At 44.7% G+C, this 22,207-nt stretch overlaps 1 protein-coding gene across 5 annotated transcripts in view; it reads left to right on the top strand.

The window, feature by feature from the left end:
• Nucleotides 1-14,685: 14,685 nt before the first annotated feature.
• COA1 (cytochrome c oxidase assembly factor 1) overlaps nt 14,686-22,207 on the top strand; it is a 60,613-nt gene continuing 53,091 nt past the window's right edge. For 3 of the 5 annotated variants that reach the window (XM_074146467.1, XM_074146464.1, XM_074146468.1), the window contains exon 1: nt 14,686-14,756. The gene's annotated coding sequence lies outside the window, so the exon portion shown is untranslated. The remainder of the gene's footprint in view (nt 14,757-22,207) is intronic. The other 2 variants (XR_012463243.1, XM_074146465.1) reach the window with 1 other exon arrangement.

The following is a 22,207-nucleotide window of genomic DNA, read 5'->3' as shown; positions in this document are numbered from 1 at the left end:
AATGCCAGGAGTGGCCTCCAAGCCTTTGCTGTAATACAAATTAAAAGCAATGATGGACAATGGGAGAAAAACGTTCTGAAGTATTTTCTCAGTTCACCTGCCCCTGCATTTACCTGCCAATTACTGCAGTGCTTTCTATAAGCATTTTCTTCTTCAGAGGGCCTAATGAATGCAGAGCTGGGCTGGGCAGAAGCAGGGAAGCTGTGTTTGTTGCCAGGCTGTATTCCTACTTTCTCCCAGAAGTTTACTGGGTGCCCTACAGCAAGCAAATCACATCCCCTTCCCCTGTCAGTCCTCCCAATTCCAGAGCAGGAGAAACCTCTCTCTTGTGTAACGCACTCTCACACCTGCTGGTGATAAGTGCAATGTAAGAAGTAGGTATTATTACAACCTCTCTTCTTTGCTGTAGGAAATCCCACACAGATTAGACATCTAGAAAAGGCAGCTACAACTAAGGTTTGTATTGAAGTATCTCTATAAAGCAATGCTATATAATGACACAAAAAATGACACAAAAAATTATGTTTTTTCTTTCCTTTCTCTTGCTGTTAAATTCAACTGAAACCTGAACCCTGCAAGGAACTGTATGCACGCTTTGCTTTAATCACGAGTAATTCCATTTATATCAATGAGAATACTCCTACAAGTACATTAAGAAATATGAGCTTTTGCTGTTTACTGTAATATTAGTAGGCACAAGAACAAAACATATACCCAGTCACAAGTATGGTCTTTTAATATCTTTATGGACTTATCCCAATAGATGATACCTATCTTCCGGTCCACTAAAGGTCACTGCATCCCAGATCTGTAACAGGCTGACCTATTTTGAGAATTCCCCAAACAAAAAAAGCACTCCTGCTACACGCTACAATGATCATAAAAGATATTGCTTACCACGGCTGATGAAACCCTCTGCCTCCATCGTTAGCATGACGGCAACTCATAACACCAGAGGCCTGCCATATACTCTCTTCAGAGTAAATAATATATATATATATATCTATATATATATATATAGATATATATATATATATCTATATATATATATATCTATATAGATATATATATATATAGATATATATATATATATAGATATATATATATATATATATAGATATATATATATAAGTTGTAGCTGGTCAGATAGCTGTGGGTTTTTTAGCCGGCTTTCTCTTCCCCTACCCCAGCAAAAATGTTTTCACACTTCTAAAATAAATTGAGAGTGATAGAAAGTTTTTTTAATAACTAGATTGAAATAACTTGGGAAGTAGGTAACGTTTTGCATAACGTAATTTTAAAAACGATGCATGCAATGGCTAACACCTCTGTCATTTTGTCAGCCTAGCACTCCTCAGTAAGGCCTGAAAAATGCAATGGATGCTCTCCATTCCCATTGAATTTTGTAAATCTATCAATGGCAGCAATTGCTTGAGAGAGGGGGAAAAAAACAACTGAGATTACTCAAATCCCTCCTAACTTCAGAGCTCAATATTTTTCATGTTTTTGGGCAACACAACACTCAAGAATCATAGAGGCCAGCTCCTGGCCTGCTCCCTCATGAAGAGTCAGTCTGTAATTCAATGTGATTTAGCAGTCAAGTAGTCCTGACACACTACTCATCTGCTAAAATTGCCCCAAGAAACTGAAAACACCTTTGCCAAAATATCAGCCACTAGAGGGGGCGTTTGGTATCCGACCTTAAATCATACTGGTAAGAAAGTTAATTAAAAAAAAAATAAAATAATTAAAGGTTACAGGAATGCTGTAAAAGCATACTTCCCACCGTACTTCAACCGCACGTTAGGTCCCATGCAAAACTTTAGGAAGAGCAACGCTGTCTTTGTGTATAGCCTGACATACTGCAAAAACAAACTCCACGTCTCCCCTTCCAATTCCTAGGTCTACCCCCATCAAACCCTACATTTTCTACAAGTGGAGAGGTAGTTTTATATGCCAAGAAGATGGCTAAATTATGCCCCAGTTTTAACTTGCCTGTACAGTCAGACAGCTCTGAGCATGCCTAAACCTGAACCTTCCAGTGTGCCACCCCAGAGCCTGACACACTCAGGCTCCTGCTCAGGGTTGACAAACAAGCCAAAGAATGACCTACAAAACGGTTCCTATCTACAACTGTCTGCTTCTTTACAGATCTGCCATCACCAGATTTAGTATTCCAAAAAGTCTCCAAAAGGACCGAAAACCAGCCATCGACTTGGGTCCAACTGCAAGCAAAGCAGAAGATCCTACTTGGCTCAAGCCGCTCCAACAGCTACTCGTATTAATCTAAAGAGAAATGAATACGTATTGCAACTCCCAGATCAGGTATTCCCATCTTGCACATGGATGTCTAATGAATACAAAACTCATTAAAAATTATAATCCGACTTGATGATTGGGTCCATGCAGTAACATTAACGGGAGAAGGATACAGGATGGCTTGTGCCAGTGTATTAGGAGCACTGGAGGTTCTACATACTTTAGATGTAAATCTAAAGATTTTAAAGATGTTAAATCTCATTGGTTTGGGACCAGTGAAGCTGCTGGCAGCACCTACAACTCATGACACCCAACAAAATCTCTGTAAAAATAACTATAATTGGTGAATAGGCTTTAAAAAAATCTTTTACTCCTCATAAGGTGCCTTCAAAGATGAGGAGCCTGAAGGTTTTAGTGATACTGAATGCCTGCTCAGAGGAGTATTTTAAATACTCAACCTATTCAGAACCAACATGGCCATGTAATCGGGACAAAACAATGAAGTACCACTCTTTTAATTTCCTCTGCCAAATGGATCTATTTAATGTGAGGCAGTGTTTTACTTACAACTGTGGCTGAACAAACGGATAATATCCCGTCAAAGGCAGGGTTGCCACAACCACCTAACTTTGCAACAACTAGAACAGCTACTGCAAAGGTTCAGGATACTCAGACAACTGGATTTTTTTTTTAATTTTTTTTTTTTTTTGCAATGTTTTGAAGTGATTCAACAGTTACTTTTATAAGATAAGAGCTCTGTCCCTTCCTCAAGTCCATGCCTTCAACTGCACCATCCCTTTAAGTGACCAAAGAGGTCACTGAGATCTGAAGAGAGTGGCTGTACTGAACTACCACAATCCTGTACAATGGTAACATTAAAGGTATTTTAAAATTTGACAGCAACCCTGCTCATTACTTTATTCAGCCTTGCCGCTGTTTAAAATCTCAGTCTAAATCCCTTCTTTCCTCCTTACCTTCTGCTAGCATAACTCAAGGAAGCATTTTGAGGTCCTGGGAAAGAAACTCACTATATAAGACTAATTTCTATTATTTAAGTCATTCACATCCCAGGCATGACTGTGGCCTCTCCACAAACTGGGTTTCGGACAAATCATGTCTTTTTTATCATTAGAAATGGAAAACACAAGGCATCCTACATTAGTATCATAAACACAAACACTACACATGGATATTTGTAGGTTGTCACTGTTTTACAGATGCCTGCCTTAGCTATTGGACAATAAATCTGTGTTCTTCCCTCCCATGGTCAGATGTGCAGAGATATATATATATATATTTTTATATATATATATATATATATATATATATATATATAAAGGCAGCAATGGAGCCTCAGCAGCTCAGAATACATAACTGATATCTGTCTTCCACTAGGATGCATTGGCTTTGGTTAGGATTTAATCGAGTCAGAGAAAGAGCATAACAGGTTGGCCAAACAATGGCTTGTGAGCCAGACACACAGGTCACAAGCCATTTGACTCCACTTGCTTTCAGGCTGGATGGTTTTTCCTCCTGACCACACGGATTTTAGTTCGGCAGTCTGGAATAGGAAAGCTTATTCCAGATAGGCATATAAACAAAAATAAGATGATGTAGGAGCTGGAAATTAAAAATAATGAGCACACTGTAAAGGAATGTACTTTGAAATTCCTTTTGTTAGAACGACAGAATGTTTTGGGCTGGAAGAGAGATCTAGAAGAAAGATCATCTAGTCCAACCCCTCTGCCATGGGTGTGATCTTTCCCTTTTTCCTGTCACTGGGGACTTTGCCTAATTGCCATGACTTTTCAAGTATGATGGAGAGTGACTTGGCCACTGCATCAGTTCTCCCTGCTTGTGATGATTCTCTTGATGAAAAAGGCCGTCTCTGTCAGCATGGCAATATGAGACCCCAAAGGTGACAGATGAAGAGCTAAAGCCTCATTTAGTAGTCACTTAACTAAAACAAACTTGATCTCCAGGGTTATCAGCACCTTCATGCTTCCTTAGGAGCTGGTAACTTAGCAGCATCTACGATAGGAGGAATTCACCTCCCGTGTTTTAAAAACAGGAACATTGTGTTTCTGGTATTACAGGACATCTGATGCTGGGAAGGTACCGGCCAATTGATGGGGATGGTGGTAAGCTGCAGTGGACCAGCAACATTTCTGAAAGGTGCTCTTTAAACAGGACTACACGAATGTAAGAAAACTGCTGACCTTGCATTTGGAACAAGAGAAAAAAAGGGCGTCATGCATTTCCCTGGTGCAAAATCAGGCTTTCTTCAGAGACAGCAGGGAATAAAGACTGTGTTCTCCATTCCTGCCCCTCTTCAGAAAGCAGCATCCTTTCTGGTGGAGTCTTAAAAGAAAAATTGGGCTTAGAGCAGCCAGAGAATTATGTTGCCACAGTCCCTGCTCAGAGGGCAAGAGGAAATAGGATGAGAGTCTCTTCTCTTCCCTAAAACAGAGGGCCAGCTGCCATCAAGCCACTTTAAGCCCTGTGTATATTATCATATAATATGGATATTTTATGGTTCTTTTGACGTGTTTTCACTGTGTCTATATCACAAATATTACTAGACCAGGCTGGTTGCCACCACTACCTATCCAAAAAGGACTGAGTTGGAAACACCTATCAGAATACTTTTATTTTTAAGCAGTAAGCAGAGTCAGGCAAACGACCTGCTTATTTTGAAAAGGTTTATTCAACAGCCCTTAGTCTTAAGGCTTCATTACAAATGCCAGGCATATGAGAACAGACAGTATGCCTTACCTTTGTAAATACTGGGCTACACGCAAGGATAAGTATTCCACTTCACTATGCAAGAAAGTAAATGTAACATAGATTTCAAAAAAAAAAAAAAAAAAAAAAAATCAAACTTTTGCTCAGCCATTTGAGCCAAACTTTCCTCTCGCCATTTGACAAGATTACAAAGTCCCAATGAAAAACATGTTTCCTAGAGCAAACATGTCCAGCAGCGGCTGGTACCGGTTACCCTGACTTCTGGATGATGAGCCTAAGACACCTCAGGGCTGTTTCTAACACATACTGCCCTCCGGGTTACTCAGACTGCACATTCAAGTACTCCATACTTTTTAAAAAAAAAAAAAAAAAAAAAAAACAGGCCAGCGTACTCTGTCTTGCACCAGACACCAAGAACGAAAGCAGACAAAGCCCATGGTCTCTTCCAATGCCAGAACTGTACTCCCCTAGTCTATAGTCCCATCACTCAACAGTGATTTGTAACCATCACAGAGTCCATCTTTACCCTTTCCTGTGAGTTCCTCACAGATTTTGCCATTAGAGAATCATAGCTTTAGAAGAAGACAGAAGTCAGGAGTTAATTTGCCTTCTCCATCCAAATTTTGTGAATCTGATTTAATGGGGACAAAAAAAAAAAAATCTCAACCCTTTATATATTTGTATCTGTCACCGAGACTAAACCTAGAGAGATCTATACGAACACGCTGATCTCACTGCCAGCTGCACACAATTGTGCTATGCCTGAGAAAAATTAGCAAATTATTCCCAAGACAAGTAGGAGCAAGCCGCCGCGGTCTCTAAATTCATCACAAAGTAACAGACCAACCAGTCTTCTCTTGCTAATCCGTGTCAGAGCCTGCAAAAGACAGCAAATACTGATTGAGGGCTGTTCCCCCTAGCAACAGAAAGGTCCACAAAGCTTTATAGCTTCAAAAACATACATGGCATTTCAGCTAGAAGGACTGCGGTCTCAACTCTTCCCCTCACATCCTGTACCACTTCTTTCTCTTATTTAGGGATTACGGGATTATTTAATAATTCTGTGTTCTTTCTGGCAGCTTTCCTCTCCTCTCATTCACGGGAACAAAGGTAATGACAAGACAATAAAGATCCTTTCCTGTCTACACGTTTCACTAAGAGGGAAAGCTAATAAACACAGCAACGTTACTTGAGCCAGGAGAACGGCTTGCTTTATTAGCCATTGTAGTGTAGCCTTTAATTTATCACTTAGGATAGTTACTATAACATAGCAAGAACGCTAGTTGCCTCAAACAGGGTCTTTCTAACTGGTTTATAATGCTATACTGAGAAGAAAGGGATAAAAAAACACACACACAAAAAAACCCATAAAAAACCCCACACAACAACAAAAAAGGAGAAACTTCTTTTATGCTAACTGTTGAACGCATGTTGTTTTAAGTGCTGATTTGCACTCACCTGGAATAACAGGATTAGCAAATGCATTTCATCATCTTTCCCAGTCAGGTGTGTTTTCTGCAAAGCTTTCTAATTAGCACAGCAGAGCTCTGTCTGGGTTGCAAACATTAGTCTGGGGAACACTAAAGTTCAGTTAAACAAAAAGCCAAAGCTGGTTTTGTTCAGTAGCGAAGAAACACGTCAAATGTCGATTTATAATTTTATTACAAACCAGGATGTGCAAGTTTCAAGATTTAAACCCAACAGTTTTGCCTTACACGTGTAAGAACACTTGCCACGGTTCAAGGCTAACCCCAGAGGAGAGGCCCCCAGCAAACTTTGTTCTACTAAATTACAACAGGGCATGTATACATTCATGGTTTGGTGTGTGGTTTTTTTTACTACAGGATTAAGTTGCTAAGTGCCTTGGCTTTCAGACTGTTTTTCTTCCCTATGCCCTATTCCCTCCCCTCTAAGTAACCTTTTTTACACCTCGCTTAACGAAGTTTAAGCATAATGTAAGTTCTTTCACTACACTGAGCACTACCTGCAAGCTTCAGAAAGATCTTAGTTTGCCTGAAAATTAGAGGTGACCGAGCTATACCTGGTCCTGCATAAATTGATGTGGCTGTACCACTATGCCAAACACAGGAAACTCCTTTCTTGGGGAGTTATTCTCCCGCTGCAAACACTGCTTTATCACATCTATCCAAGCTTTTTCTGTTAGTTTCTCCACTTCTTTCCAGTTCTGGCTTATCTCCTATCGCCTGACCCGTGCTTACCTAGCCAAGGATGGCAGCACACACAGAGCTTCCATGGACCACACCAGGGCTAATGGAAAACACCCACCGAAGCTTCCTACAACAAACCTGCACAACACACAGTGTGATATCCTCTCTACAAGCCACATGAAACTGAGGTGCCTTCAGTCATCATTAAAAAGGAAAAACGCAAACGTGCGTTCCACTACTGAACCTTACTGAAGCCCTGACGCTCAAGTGCAAGATGGGAAGTGATTCTAGTTTTAATTCGAAAATTGGTCAGTTAATTTACCCATTCTTCTTCTCTTGTTTTGACAAGGCAGTTCATTTTTAATGCAGAGATAAAGTGGCCCTTTTCTCATCCTGTTCTCATCTGCTGAGCTTAGTTTCTGAAGCCTGTGGGTAGAGCAGACGTTCTTCATTAAAAAAAAAATAGTTTGGCCCTTTGACATCTAAAATTAAGTCTTTCAGAGCTGAACGCGGTAGTCTTTTGGGGTTTTTGGAGTTTTTTTGAGGGGGTGAGGACTGGGTCTTGAAACATCCAGTTAGAACTACAATTTGGAAAACAATGAGGACACTAAAAACAAGAAGTTGAAAACTGCAACGACTGAGTCTCCTTTTTAGGCATACAAAATAAGCATTGCCATTCCTTTAAGGATAACACACACCATACTTCATTGACTTAAACTCTAGCTGCTCACAAACGGTAACTCAATTCACTGTCTAAAGAAACTGTGAGGTTGATATTAGAAAAGTTTGTTGACCACGTGCATGTAAACTCTAGAGGACAAGCCCAGAATCACCGACCTTCCAGTATAAGGGAAGTTCCCTGATCCAATAGTAAGAATCATGCCAATCATTAATATTTCACTATCAATTATTGAATATCTAAGTTGCATGCACTGTTTGTGACAATAGTTTTTAGTAAGATTTTCAACTAAGGCTTTCTTATATATGTACTGAAAATAACTTTGAGTATTTGCCTATTGCTCTTTATTTTGTGAAGATTAAAATTCAAGTTGGATTTATATTATTGAAACAGATTTGTCTGTATTTTCCCATTTATCGTCACAAATGACAAAGATTCTCAAACACCGTGTAACTGATTTTTGGCACATTGTCATTCTGTGTTAACACCTGTAATCAGAGAACCAACAGCTGAACGACTATCCTCATTCCTGGAAAATTAACTTGGCAAACCAATGCAAGGGGTTTGATAAAAATGATTTCACACAATATCAGTTCAATAAACTGTTGCCCTAATTAACACTAGCTTGGTTCTTTGAACAAGCTCCAACAGGGAAGTTCAGCAGGATGCCAGGAGAGTTATATAAAGGCTACGCCTCTCTTCTCTCTGTGTGTACACTCAGCCTTGATGCTTCTTTTTTTTAAGATAGAGATTGGTGGTAGCTGTGACTAGACCATAAAGTAATTATTAATAAAGTGTCAATGTGTTCTACACATGGATTCTGTACCGTATCTCAGAAGATGGAATCACCTTTCTCCCACCATGGGCTGTCCGGAATACGGTCCCACAGCATCCCTTTTGTAAAAGGACATATTCTCTTCTCTACTTTCCCCACGGGTAAACTGAGGTACAGCAGAGTTAATGGTCTACTGTTTCAGAAGGGTGGGGGGGGAGGCAAACACCTGCAGCAAACATAGATTTTAATAGGCTTCGGAGGAAGCTCAGCACTTCTAGAAACAACCCCAGAAGACACTTGGTAGGAAAGATTTTAAATGACCTTTCACACTCTCACCAGGCAGTGCTCTGGCCACCCAATGATGCTCCACCCAATGATGCTGCTCGGCTACTTCCACATCATTTACGACCCAATACTCTGCTTCACTGCACCTTGGACATTCTTCCAAACAAAAGAGCTTTTTCTCTTTTCTTTCTTTCTCGCTGCTTCTCTCCTCTTCCCCGCCCCCCCCCCCCCCCCCCAGGCCCCGCTCTCCTCCCCGAGTGCTGGCCTGTCCCCTCTAGCGTCTTTGGACGCCTTTGGAGCAGCCTAGGACATGGTGACTTGCAGGGCTCCCCTACTCCTTCACAACCGGGGGTGGGGGGAACCGCTGGTGGCAAGCAACCTTGAGAAGGGTGGAAAAGGGGGGGGGGGGACGGGACACGTCAGGAGCCGAAAGCGATGCTTCCAAACCCTAATGACAGTTAGCGGGGATTAAGTAATAGTCACTAACCTCTTCGACTCACGGAGGAGAAACGTGATCCCCTTTTACTCCCCTCCGCTCCCCGCAGCTCCTCCTTATACAACCGGCTGCAGCTCCAGCATATCAATGCACCGCTGCTATCACTGCAGCAACACCCCCTTGGCCAGGAATCCAATAAGGACACTATAGGGGCGGGCTATAGCTGCCACAGCAGGAACAGGCACCGAGGCTGGGAGCTTTCGCCTAGAAAACCCCAAGCACATGGCTAGCGATCCCTGGGGACCTGGGCGAGACCCCGCTGAAGCCCACGCAGCGGTCACCCCAGCCAGGGACTCTGCAGAGCCCGGCCACGCAGTGGTACATCAGCGGTGCCGGTGGCCGCCCAGCTGCATCCATCGGGTTTACGCTGCAGGCTCAGGAAATTGGGAATTTCAGCGGTGCCAAGCAGAAAAGAAATCATTCTGTGCCTGGTTTCCCCCAAGAAAGCCGCCACCAGGAAAGAAAGACCCAGGCCAGGTGTTACGCAAGTTCTTACCCAACACTGTCTCCTTTCCTGCAGGGATGTGCTTCCTGGCCCACAACGTGCTGGGCTCAAGCACTAGCTTTTCCTTCGAGAGCCACTTTTTACCCAGATCTTCCTCACAGCCTCTTTACTTGTTGTTTCTTATCTACACGCAACAGGGCTTTCAGCCGCTTCATTCAGGGCTTGGAAGATAAAAGCCTGGAAGGGTGCAGCTATCTCCCCCCAGGCCAGCAGTTCCTGCAATAAACAGGGTATGAAATAAGGAGGGTCTGAATTCCATCCATGCTGATGTGGGCATTTTCCAGTCTATGATAGAACCTAAAACTGTGTCACATTGGGACTACAGGTACAAAGAACGAAATTCTGTACTCATTCCCCTCAGATGTAAAGTAGAAGTAACTCTGGACAAATCAGTAACTATTCTTTTTTTTTTGCACTCGAGCGTGTTCCGTTCAACCTGTTCCTGGCAAACCTCGGGGCGTGCTGTGTCTAAGTAGTAATACCATAAGTAGTCTGTCTTCCTCCTATAAAACTTTAAAATTCAAAGCAGTTCTAGATTCCTTAAATTCTTTATTCTGAAATTCTGCAGGTTGGGATTCTAAGAGTGATACATCCTTCTTTCCGTCTTTTCCCACTCATTTCTTCTGACCAGTTCCTCACCAGCAAGATTGGCTTGGAACTCACTTGGAACTCCTCCCAGCTACATCTGCTTTTCCAGAGTCACATTTTCTGAGCCAGCTACGGAGTTTTAAATTCGTGCATAATTTCCCTGGTCTAACATAACTTCATGGGATCACGGGATTCTCAGAGTTGGAAGGGACCTCTAGAGACCATCTAGTCCAACTCCCCTGCCAAAGCAGGGTCGCCCAGAGCACATCACTCAGGACTGCATCCAGGCGGGGCTTGAAGATCTCCAGAGAAGGGGACTCCACACCCTCCCTGGGCAGCCTCTTCCAGGGCTCTGGCACCCTCACCGGAAAGAAGTTTCTCCTCGTATTTAAATGGAACTTCCCATGTTCCAGATTGTGCCCGTTGCCCCTCGTCCTCTCCCTGGCAACCACTGAAAAGAGTCCAGCTCCATCCTCCTTCAACCCACCCTTTAGGTACTTGTAAACATAGACAAGGCCTCCCCTCAGCCTTCTCTTCTCCAGGCTAAAGAGCCCCAGCTCTCTCAGCCTTTCCTCATCAGGGAGATGCTCCAATCCCTTAATCATCTTAGTTGCCCTACACTGGACTCTCTCCAGTAGTTCCCTGTCTCTCTTGAACTGGGGAGCCCACAACTGGACACAGTATTCCAGTTGTGGCCTCACCAGTGCAGAGTGGAGGGGGAGAATGACCTCCCTCAACCTGCTGGCCACACTCTTCCCTATGCAACTTCTATCTGAAGATGGGTTTATGCTGATATTGCTATGCTGGATGTTTCAAATATGTCACAGGATGTTTAAAAATTCTTTCCTTCCCCTCACAAACACACCATAGTACCACAGGCTAAAGCACAGCTTTACCTATCAGCAGTTCCAACTACAGTCGTGACACAACTGCAATAAGCAGGAGCTCCAGAGAGTAACTGAAGAATTACATGGAAGACTAACGAGCAGGAAGTTTGAAGTCCATCAACGCATGAATGAAGGTCTGCAACATACGTGTGGTGTTGCATAAAGGAAGCTTGGCAGAGCAAGACATAGGACATTTAAAGATATACATCACGAGTTCAACATATGGGACTACTAATGACTAGCATGTGACTGTATGCTTAGCATAAAGTAATGAATCAATTAGCACATCATAGGAAACCGTAACGAATAGCTGAACATAAGAAAGAATGCATATGGGAGTGATTAGAGGCAGATGTAACTCAGAGCCTTTGGAGTCAGGAACAGTGCTCACATTTGTTCAGCCACGTGTTCGACAGGATTCGAGACCTGTCTGATCTCATAATTAACCTTGTAAAAAAAAAAAAAAAATAATATCACCCCCACACACACACTTTCCAGATGGACCAGCTCCCAAAACCAGGTGGGAATGGCAATAGGCAGCCAAACAGGAGAGCACAACTACCTCTTACCACCACGTTGTGGAGTTAAGTAACCTTAAACCAATCACCTAACTACTGGCTGTTTGATCCCTGTGTACAGCCTCCAGCTCACTCTGCCCTAAGTTTATTTATTTATTCCGATGGCTAAATAACAAACCCAACATTTAGCTCCACTCCAGGCCTGGTCAAGATTGAGGGGGGGGGTGTCCTCCAGAGGTGGAACATGAGCCGTTTGTGACCGTGAGATGAGCAGCCAGCACAACAAGAGAAGCTTAAGGTCCCCAGGGTGGTGACAGTGGGCAGGGGGAAACACCAACCTTGGAAGAAGCAACAGCAAATCGCCCCCAGCGTGGACGTATTGATGTCTTACACGGTCTGTTTCCCTTTCCATATGGGAATAGCAGAGAGAGTATCTATAAATAACAAGTAGCTTTCAATACCAATAAAACGTCACCAAAATTGTATGAATATTGTGTAGCTTTCATCATTGCAAAATTAAAAGGAGAAGGCCTGCAGGGATAGTCACGCCAACACAGGCAAAGCTGGGAACCATAGATGAGCTTTTGGCACAAAACCCTTCCTCAGGTCTGAAAGGTATGAAATAAGATTTTTCAGAGCGCAATTAGATATGTAGGAGTCAGACCACCCCTGAAGGTAAAGGCAACCGATTCCCACAAAGGAGGGATGTCAGTGGAAAGGCAGGAGGAGAGACAGAGAGGTTAAAAACCCTGCAGCTCTGCACACAAACCAGCCTCTTAACATGACTTCTTAGGAACGTAGGAAGAGTTCCCACTAGGCTGGGCCACCCACTCACTTTTTTTTGTCCTGCATTTCTCATGATCTATTTTTTGGTCCTATCTGGACATCGTTTTGTTCTGCTGATTGTCTTTCCATACCATGATTTTCCCCGCTCTCACCTTCCACAGTACCAGGACTGTTACAAGCCCTAGCAAGCAGATGTATTAATTAACTTCAGCTACAAAACCAAGCAACCTCTCACTTCTCAATTATTTTGTCAGGAACAACTAAGCAATGCAAAATAATATAATCATCATGATGATAGGAGCTGGTTGGCAACCACTGAAGCCCTCCATGGAAAGAGTGAATTTTATTTGGGAGAATTCAACAGCAGATAATATTATGCCACTAAATCACAATCACGGAATCATGGAATTTTCAGAGTTGGAAGGGACCTCTAGAGATCATCTAGTCCAACTCCCCTCCTAAAGCAGGATTTCCTATAGCACATCACTCAGGACTGCATCAAGGCGGGTCTTGAAAATCTCCAGAGAAGGGGACTCCATGACCTCCCTGGGCAGCCTCTTCCAAGGCTCTGGCACCCTCACCGTAAAGAATCTTCGCCTTGTATTTAAATGGAACTTCCTATGTTCCAGCTTACAATGGTAAGCCAAAAAGTGTAAATGAGAAGCTGGAAACAACTTGGATAAGAGAAGAAACTGGCTTGGCAACAGCCCTGAGAAGAATGCCTGATTCAACTCCTCAGCCAGGAAGCACACACAATAAATATCGAATCAGGTAGGATGCAGCAAGAAGCAGCAGCGCAGCACATTCTGAAATTATTGGTCCAGTCATCGCTTAATTTCAGATGATTCAAAACTGTGAGCCAAGGCTCAGGATCCTGTAATCTAGCAGTGTCCATGCACGCTTTATGAATGCTACAAGCCTAAGTGCTGAGCTCAGTGACAGCTCTGAACAGCCCGCTTAAATAAACTCTGACAGGGACAACAGCTTACATGGTACAATGATGAGGGATAAATTTGGAAAGAAAAAAGATAAGCTAAAGACAGCAGTAGTTAAATATGCGTATCAGTTTATGGAATCAGATCATCAGATTAGATCCAGAGAGTTGTTTGGGGATTACTAGAAGGATGCTCACAGAAATTGTTGGGGTTTTTCAATTTTATTTTAATCATAGAATGGTTTGAAGGGACCTCAAAGATCACTGAGTTCCAAGCCCCCCTGCCCTGGGGCAGGGACACCTCCCACCAGACCAGGTTGCTCAAAGCCCCATCCAGCCTGGCCTTGAACACCTCCAGGGATGGGGCAGCCACAGCTTCTCTGGGCAACCTCTTCCACTGCCTCCCCACCCTCGAGAGTGAAAAATTTCTTCCTGATATCTAATCTAAATCTCCCCTCTTTCAGTTTTAAACCATTACCCCTCGTCCCATCACTCCACTCCCTGACAAAGAGTCCCTCCCCATCTCTCCTGTAGCCCCCTTCAGGTACTGGAAGGCCATTATAAGGTCTCCCCGGAGCCTTCTCTTCTCCAGGCTGAACATCCCCAGCTCTCTCAGCCTGTCTTCACAGGAGAGGTGCTCCAGCCCCCTGATCATACTTAAGGGTGTTTTAATGGTGTTCCTTTCGACTCCCAGAACCAGACAGCAAGTTCAGGTGTGCTCTGGGTTATCAGCAGGGAGCTGAGGGGATGCGGGTCCCGGGGAGGCCTGCGCTGGGGCCATGGCAGCGGGCTGGGAACCCCAGCCGCCTCGTCACATTTCCCCCAATGCATCCCCCACAGCCCAGGCCGCTGCTGCGGCACACCCGCCGGTGGCCCCCGGCAAAGAGGGCGAGGAAAAGGGGACACCGAAGAAACCCCCAACCCTTCCTCCGAGGAACGACCCTCAGCCCATACCCCTTGCTCTAAACGCACAGGGAGGCCCAGCGCCGCCTCCGCACCGCCCTCCCCTCCCTTCCCCTCCGCCGCGCCGCCCGCCAGCGCCCCCTCGCCGCGCCCCGCCGGCACCGCAGGCCGCGGCAATGGCGGCCCCCACGGCCCACGCGTGAAGCCCTCCCGCCGACCGTCGCTGCCGTGAGTGGAGAGGGCCACGCGAGCCCGGGGCACCGTTACGGCCGTTAGGGCGGAGCCCCGCCGCTCCCACCCCACGGGCGGTGCGGCACCCGAGTGACACCCCCGCCCCGCCGCAGCCCCGGCAAAATGGCGGCCGGGAGGGGTGCGCTGTGGGGCGGCCGGGCCCCGCGGGGGGCGGGAAGGGGGCGCAGGGGGTGGGTTTGCACCGAGGGAGGATCCGCCGTGGCTGCGGCGGCCCTGTGAAGGGAACGCGGGGAGGGGGAGAGAGAAGGGAGGAGGGGGCACTTACGAAGGCGACAGAGGTGACAAGAGAGGCACTGAGCGGGCGTCACCGCGGTGAGGGGAACCGTGGGCCGCAGGCCTGCTAAGCGAGGAGTCTTAGACCTGTAAGAGGATGAGCAAACGCAGTAATTACACACGCATCATCTCACAGTGCGATTACCGGGACCTCGTTAATGGTAATTGCACTTTAAATACACCTCACCCGCTTTTAGAAGTGGGATGCCGAGGCAAGTCTACCTCGCAAGCTACAAAGCCAGCAGAAAAATACTCAAGCTGCTGTGGAGACCTGCTCGTCGTAACGCTGGTTTCACCCACTTCGGTGTCATTTCCAGAGGCGGTGCTGCCCGAGGGAGCCCTGCCGGCTCCCACCCGGGTGGGTTTGAGGTGGGGGAGGCGTGGGGTGCCATGGCTTCTGCCCCACAGCCACAGCGGGTAAACCGTCCCTCAGCCCCAGGGATGGTAAAGCAGGCCCCGGCCCACAGCACTGGGAGCAGTGGGAAAGCTGGGGGCAGAAGCACAGCTAGCGGAAACGTGAAGGAATAGGGCGAGAGTAAAGCCAGTCAGTGGCAGTAACTCCTCCACATAAGGAAGAAAAAACTACAGCCCAATTGGCTTCGTCAGGCTTGGTACAACTTGAGAAGCGATCCAAGTTGTCTTGAGCACGTCTAATTTTCTGACGCTGTGAAGAAAAGGAATTGCTATCATTCTTTCTCTAAAAAAAATTGAAACCCTCCAAGTTAAAATAATTCCTGTAACTGAACCAGACAAGGTGTCCCTCATCCCTGTTTATTGGTGAGGCTGGTTCCTTCTGCCTCCTGGTCTGGTTGGTTTCAACTCAAATCAGTTGCTTTCTGCTGATTTACAACAACCCTTAAAGCAGGAGCACGTAGCATGGGCTATAAGAGTGAGCTGGATTGCTTCTTCTAGAGCCAGTTTTCCATAAACTGAAGTGTTGAAACAACAACAACAAAAAAATGAGCCTCCCCCCTTTAGGCCAACTGCACAGGCTGGAGTAATAGCAGGCTGTGACAGCAAGATGGCCCTATTCCACTGCCCAGTTGTACCTCTACCATCGGGTGTAGGCATCAGTTGGTTTTTGGAAAGTTGGTTTTCCAGTGCCTCACGGCTTTCTGGAGATGGCACTCGCTGCAAGAGGGAGGGAAAAGGGGCATGAGCACCCCTTCCAGCAGCAACTCACAGCTGCGCTTAAATGCAGTCTTAAACTGCACCTACTCTTTGTTTTGGCTCTTTTTTGACTCAAATGTGAGCAGTAGACGGATGTTTCATAGCATGTAGTAGCCCGTGTTGAAGGTTTTCAAATTTGACCGGGGGTGTGGTAGAGAAAGATGTGTGCATGTCGACAGATAAAATACTGCCTTTCTGGCAGCTTGGTGCCGAGAGATCCTTTTGTCTTAGTTAAGACTTGACAAGAATTGCTGCCCTTGCTAGCTCAACATAATAATTTAAGGCGTCAAAATAGCCAAATTCCATTAAACACAGAGTGCAAAGAAAATTTATCTTAAACACGCTATGGAGCAATTTTAAAGTTGTTGCATTTATTCGCCTGAGGAAGAAAAGCTTCTCATCAAGAGGGGGTTGGGGGTGAAGAGGTTAGTCAAACTTAATGTGTCATTTTTTTTGTTAGATGTGCTTTAATTTAGACTACTCTAAATTGAATGAAAAAACATGGAGAATGGAGATAAGGAGCTTTTGGGATTAAAAGAAAAAAAATAAACCCCAAACCCTTCATTACTATCTTACAGCTTTTTCTAAGTAGCACTTTGCTGTTGCAGTTCTGAAATAAATGAAGCGTGCATGGATTATTGCTGCATGTATTTTACTTCAAAGCTGGTTATTCCCCAGAAGTCAGAGGCTTTGCATATCTGTTAATATAGTACTTGCCAGGCCACTTTTCTAACACAAACTTCTGGGTTTTGACTCAGTGCCAGCGGAGCAAAATAACATCCTTACCTTTGCAGCTGTGACCACAACATAAAATCGAGCAGGAGGAAGAACTGATGCTGGGGGTTGTTTTCACTACACTTAAGGCACCTTAAGTGTTGGAGCTCACACAGAAAGACAGGCCCAAGCATGCCTTCCCTAAAAACATGGCTGTAAGGGCACTTGACCTTTCTTTTATACCTGCCAGGGTTTAGCCAGCACAGGTGAATGCAACTTCTCTGATAAACAACATAGCTCCATGCGAGCATTGTTCTTGCCCAGCTGTTTCATTTGCCTCTACTACCTTACCTTGTCTGCAGCACAGCCCTTAGAGCAGCTCCGAGGAGGATTTGCTGGCAACCCAACTTGTGGTGGTTCTGCGAATTAGGAGAGAGCTCTAGATACAGATCTGAAGGCTCCATCAGCTCTAGCCTACTTTTGTGGAGACACCTCACCGCTCCTCCAACTCCCAACTGCACAAGTGCCAGAGAAACAGAAGTCAAAAAGTGATGCGCATGAATGCTTGATCTGGAAATGCTTGCATATTCAAGCAAGGGGGAGGGAAAAGGGAAGAAAGGGACTTAGCTGGATTTTTGTATTTGTCTAAAATGCTGTTAGTGACACAGTCTACGGTTTTGAGCTGTGATTTTGCATAACTGAGGAGGCTGCAGAAAAAGGCTGTATTGTTTCTCAGTTTCTGGAAGTAAGCAGCAGTTACATGACCATACAGCTAGTGTGGGAGCTAACCTCTTGAAGATGCAGTCTTACTTTTTTTTTTTCTGCTTAGCCTATCATAAGGAATAGAAGCTATTGAGAGTGTACTTCTGAAAAGCTACCTGAAAACTTGCAATTTTACTAACACTATTCCTGTTGTCATTTCAGCATTGCTTCTTAGTCTTTTCCCCGTTGAGAGCAACTTAAAAAATATCACCGGCTATTTATACTGACATTTGCTTTTAAGCCTGTTTCAGGGATGCTTTCTGGTATTAGAGTCTCTTTAGTTAAGTGATAGAATACTTTCATCTGGTGGAGCGGCAGTGGTGGTTTTTTTTTGTTTCAGGACTGCACAGCAGTAATAACTGTTATATTTAAACCCTCCTCTTCCCCTAAGGCAGGGTAATTTTCCTTTCTTGGTATTTACATATTTTCATTAAGTGATTGCACAGCTTACCACCAGCTAAAATACATAGTCCCTGTTTCCAGAGCTGTCTCTGAGTACTCCGCATGTCCTCAATACATAGCAGATAGGCAGGGAAGGGGCCAAACCCCCAAATTTTCTCACCCCTCCCTACACCCAATAAAAAGTCGTTCCTGCTTTTACTTTGATCGGTACAATAAACATTGTAAGCCCAATTATCCATTACCTAAAAAATGTACTCTGCCATCATGTTATTAGACCTCTAGTAGATCAAACTGGAGGCACGTGAACAGGGAATGTTTTCCTTTTTCGTATCTGGAGCTGTATCTGCTTTGAAGAATGGCTTTGTAAACTTCTCCCATTAACTAACAAAGAGATAGAAATCTTCCACATCACCATGTGCCTGCTCCAGATGCAGATTAATGTCGTTAATGGCAGCAGTAATCTCCCAGTCTGTCTGGCAGGTGTTGGTCTATGCTCCAGCACTAGTGTAGATGCTCACTTTGATGATGTTAAATGAGCTAAAGCTAAGAGTGTGCTTTTGAAGCAGATCGCCTCCATGTACAGCACTTTGACTTGAAGTTTCCAGATGGACCACCGGAGGCTGCACCACAGGAGAATGCTCAACACCCTCCACAACCCATAGGTGGGAAAGTCCACAAGAGCAGTCAGGAGTTAGCCTAAACCACATGCACAAACCCCACATAGCGGGAACACAGCCCTCAGCATCAGGTATCTTGATTTACAGAGCTGTACTTATTCCTCATGTAGATATAGCCAGCAGTAATTATGAGATCAGTCTAGCATTAAAATGATTAGAAATTGATGTATTGAACTCACGCAGAAGGAAGACCCATAAAGAATGGGAACATCCACAGGGAAGTCTAATCCAACAGGAGCCTAAGACAGTCCGAAAGACCTCACACCAGTGCTTTCCAGTCTTTTAGCACTGTACAGGAATCTCTACAACTGGTTGTGTGGTGTTGATGAACACCACAAACTGAAGGTGTAAACGCAGGATGGTACACCAAGATCTGGACTACTTGAAAAGATACATTAAAATAAATGCTGCTCAGATGAGTGTAACATGAAAAATAGTTCACCTGAGGCTGAAAAATGCATGTAGCGTACTTAGGAGGTAGGAGAAAGTAAGAAGATACTCAGAATGCAAAGCCATTTGTAGGTACAGGGTGACTAGAGTTCCTAATGAGTTCACTTTGGCAGGCTGTAGGAATACAGGTCTTGCTGGAGACACAACAGTGAAGCAGGGATTTGCATCCTGGTAACAGCACAAGAGAACCATGAAAGTAGCGTTAACATTAAAACCAGGCACAGAAATCACAGAATCCTCAGAGTTGGAAGGGACCTCTAGAGATCATCTAGTCCAACTCCCTGCTAAAGCAGGGTTGCCCAGAGCACATCACTCAGGACTGCATCCAGGCGGGTCTTGAAGATCTCCAGAGAAGGGGACTCCACACCCTCCCTGGGCAGCCTCTTCCAGGGCTCTGGCACCCTCACCGGAAAGAAGTTTCTCCTCATATTTAAATGGAACTTCCCATGTTCCAGCTTGTGCCCGTTGCCCCTCGTCCTCTCACTGGCAACCACTGAGAAGAGTCTGGCTCCATCCTCCTTCAACCCACCCTTTAGGTACTTGTAAACATAGATAAGGTCTCCCCTCAGCCTTCTCTTCTCCAGGCTAAAGAGCCCCAGCTCTCTCAGCCTTTCCTCATCAGGGAGATGCTCCAATCCCTCCATCATCTGTGTTGCCCTACACTGGACTCTCTCCAGTAGTTCCCTGTCTCTCTTGAACTGGGGATCCCACAACTGGACACAGTATTCCAGTTGTGGCCTCACCAGTGCCGAGTAGAGGAGGAGAATGACCTCCCTTGACCTACTGGCCACACTCTTCCCTACACAGCCCAGGATCCCATTGGCCCTCTTGGCAACAAGGGCACATTGCTGGCTCATGGAAAGTTTGCTATCCACCAGGACTCCCAGATCCTTCTCCTCAGTAGTGCTTTCCAGAAGATCCATCCCTAACCTATATTGGTGCCTGGGGTTCTTCCTCCCCAGGTGCAGGACCCTAGATTTGCCCTTGTTGAACCTCATGAGGTTCTTCTCTGCCCAGCTCTCCAGCCTGTCCAAGTCAAGTTGGATGGCTGCGCAGCCCTCTGGAGTGTCAGCCAGCCCTCCCAGTTTGGTATCATCAGCAAACTTGCTGAGGATACACTCTGTCCCCTCATCCAGGTCATTGATGAGCATGTTGAACAGGACTGGGCCGAGTATTGACCCCCGGGGGACACCGCTGGTTACAGGCCTCCAACTTGACTCTGCTCCATTGATTACAACCCTCTGAGTTCTGTCACACAGGCAGCTCTCAATCCACCTCACTGCCCCCTCATCTAGCCCACACTTCCTTAATTTTCTAATGAGGATGTTATGGGAGACAGTGTCAAAAGCCTTGCTGAAGTCAAGGTAGATGACATCTGCTGCTCTCCCCTCATCAGCCATCCAGTTATAACATCATGTAAATTATAACGTCAAATGTAAATTAGAAGATTAGAGAACTGCAAGAACCTACTCTGGAAAGGCTGCTGGGTAAGAGTGATTAGGCTTGATTAGATGCACTTAAAGGCAATTCAGCTGCACTCCATATAGGTGGTTTTTTTAAAGATTGCTGCTGGGCTGCTCTTCAGCAGACCGAGGAAAAAGGTCTAAGCCAGTAGGACATACTAACCAGGTAAAAAGTCAGGATAACGTAGATGGATACACAGTGAGGAGAACAAGCCATGAAATACCTTATTCAGCAGTGCTGTGGTTTTTCTGAAGTCATAAAATGAGGAACGGTATTGTCTTAAAAAGCCCTTCAGGTCTTGTCATCTCAATGCAGACATCACTAAGTAAGGGTCTTTGACTTACTTGCATACTTTCATCTCCTGTATCATTTTCTTCTGACCCCTCCACAAAATTAGACCTCTCCAAAACATATTACAAGCATCTTTTCAGTGGCCTTCCCTGAAAGTAGCCTTGCCAAACAGCAGACAGAGTATTTTTTCCTCTATGCTGCCTGCCCACATTATCTCCAGCCATAGTAAGAGGCAGACTCTAAAGAAACATTTGACACGTTTGATGGGACCAGTTGTCCAGTAAGTGCGTTATTAACGAATATTCAGAGGAAGGAGACACAGCCTATATGTCTAAACAAATGACATGGCGTTGTTTTCAGTGACTTCAAGTATCAGGCATTTAACTGGTGGTCAATAAAAGCTTTAAGCTTGAATTTTTTGGCTTGACCCCTTGCCATCATTTTCTCCCTGGGGTCCAGAGAGCTGCAACATGATGTAGGTCATACACCAACCCATTTTGACTACTGAATTTAGGTAGAAGAATGATGTTTCTTATTCCACTAGGACTGGAAAACAACTGTAAGCACTTAGAGCTACAGCACAAGCTGCTGCAAGAAGTTTATGAAAATCCTCTGTTAAATAGAAAGTAGAGAACTGCATATGGTTATTAGAGCTGCAGATATCTAAGCTAATCCTGGCATCCAGGAACATTTCCTTGGGTTTTACTGGATGTGTACAGTTGTGGATGCAGCTGTACAAGCACTGAGAAAGAAAATTAAAAGCCTGCATGCTTCAGAGCCTGCTGTACAGTTCGAAAAATACAGCATACTAGCAGAGGGAAAGTTGCTACGAGTAACTTTATCATTACATTTGGTCTAGGCAATTGCATAGGCTCAAAGCTGCTTTAGAAGTGCTGGTTTGCTATAGTACAACATACCTACCTGTAGCATAGTTGGAAAGCCTACCTTAAGAGATGGCTTACAATAAATAATACCTCTAAGTACAGTAAATAGTACCTCTAAGATTCCCTGTGCTGTAGAGGAGTACATTAATAGATACTGAGTGGAAGCCATCACACACCACTTGGAAAAAGGCAAGTAATAGCTTACTAAGAGTCCTGTGTACACCAAATAACAGACTTAAATACTTTTTTAAAAAAATAATTAAACAAAATTTGTATCCTAACACATTTTCACTTAGTTTCCTACCTAGAGTAGCTGTAGACTCTTGCTGTAAAAGGACTC

This window comes from Numenius arquata, chromosome 4, assembly GCF_964106895.1.
Source record: "Numenius arquata chromosome 4, bNumArq3.hap1.1, whole genome shotgun sequence".
In the NCBI taxonomy this organism is placed as follows: Eukaryota; Metazoa; Chordata; class Aves; order Charadriiformes; family Scolopacidae; genus Numenius; species Numenius arquata.
Note: the sequence above shows the minus strand (reverse complement) of the source record. Positions and strands in the feature narration are given on the sequence as shown.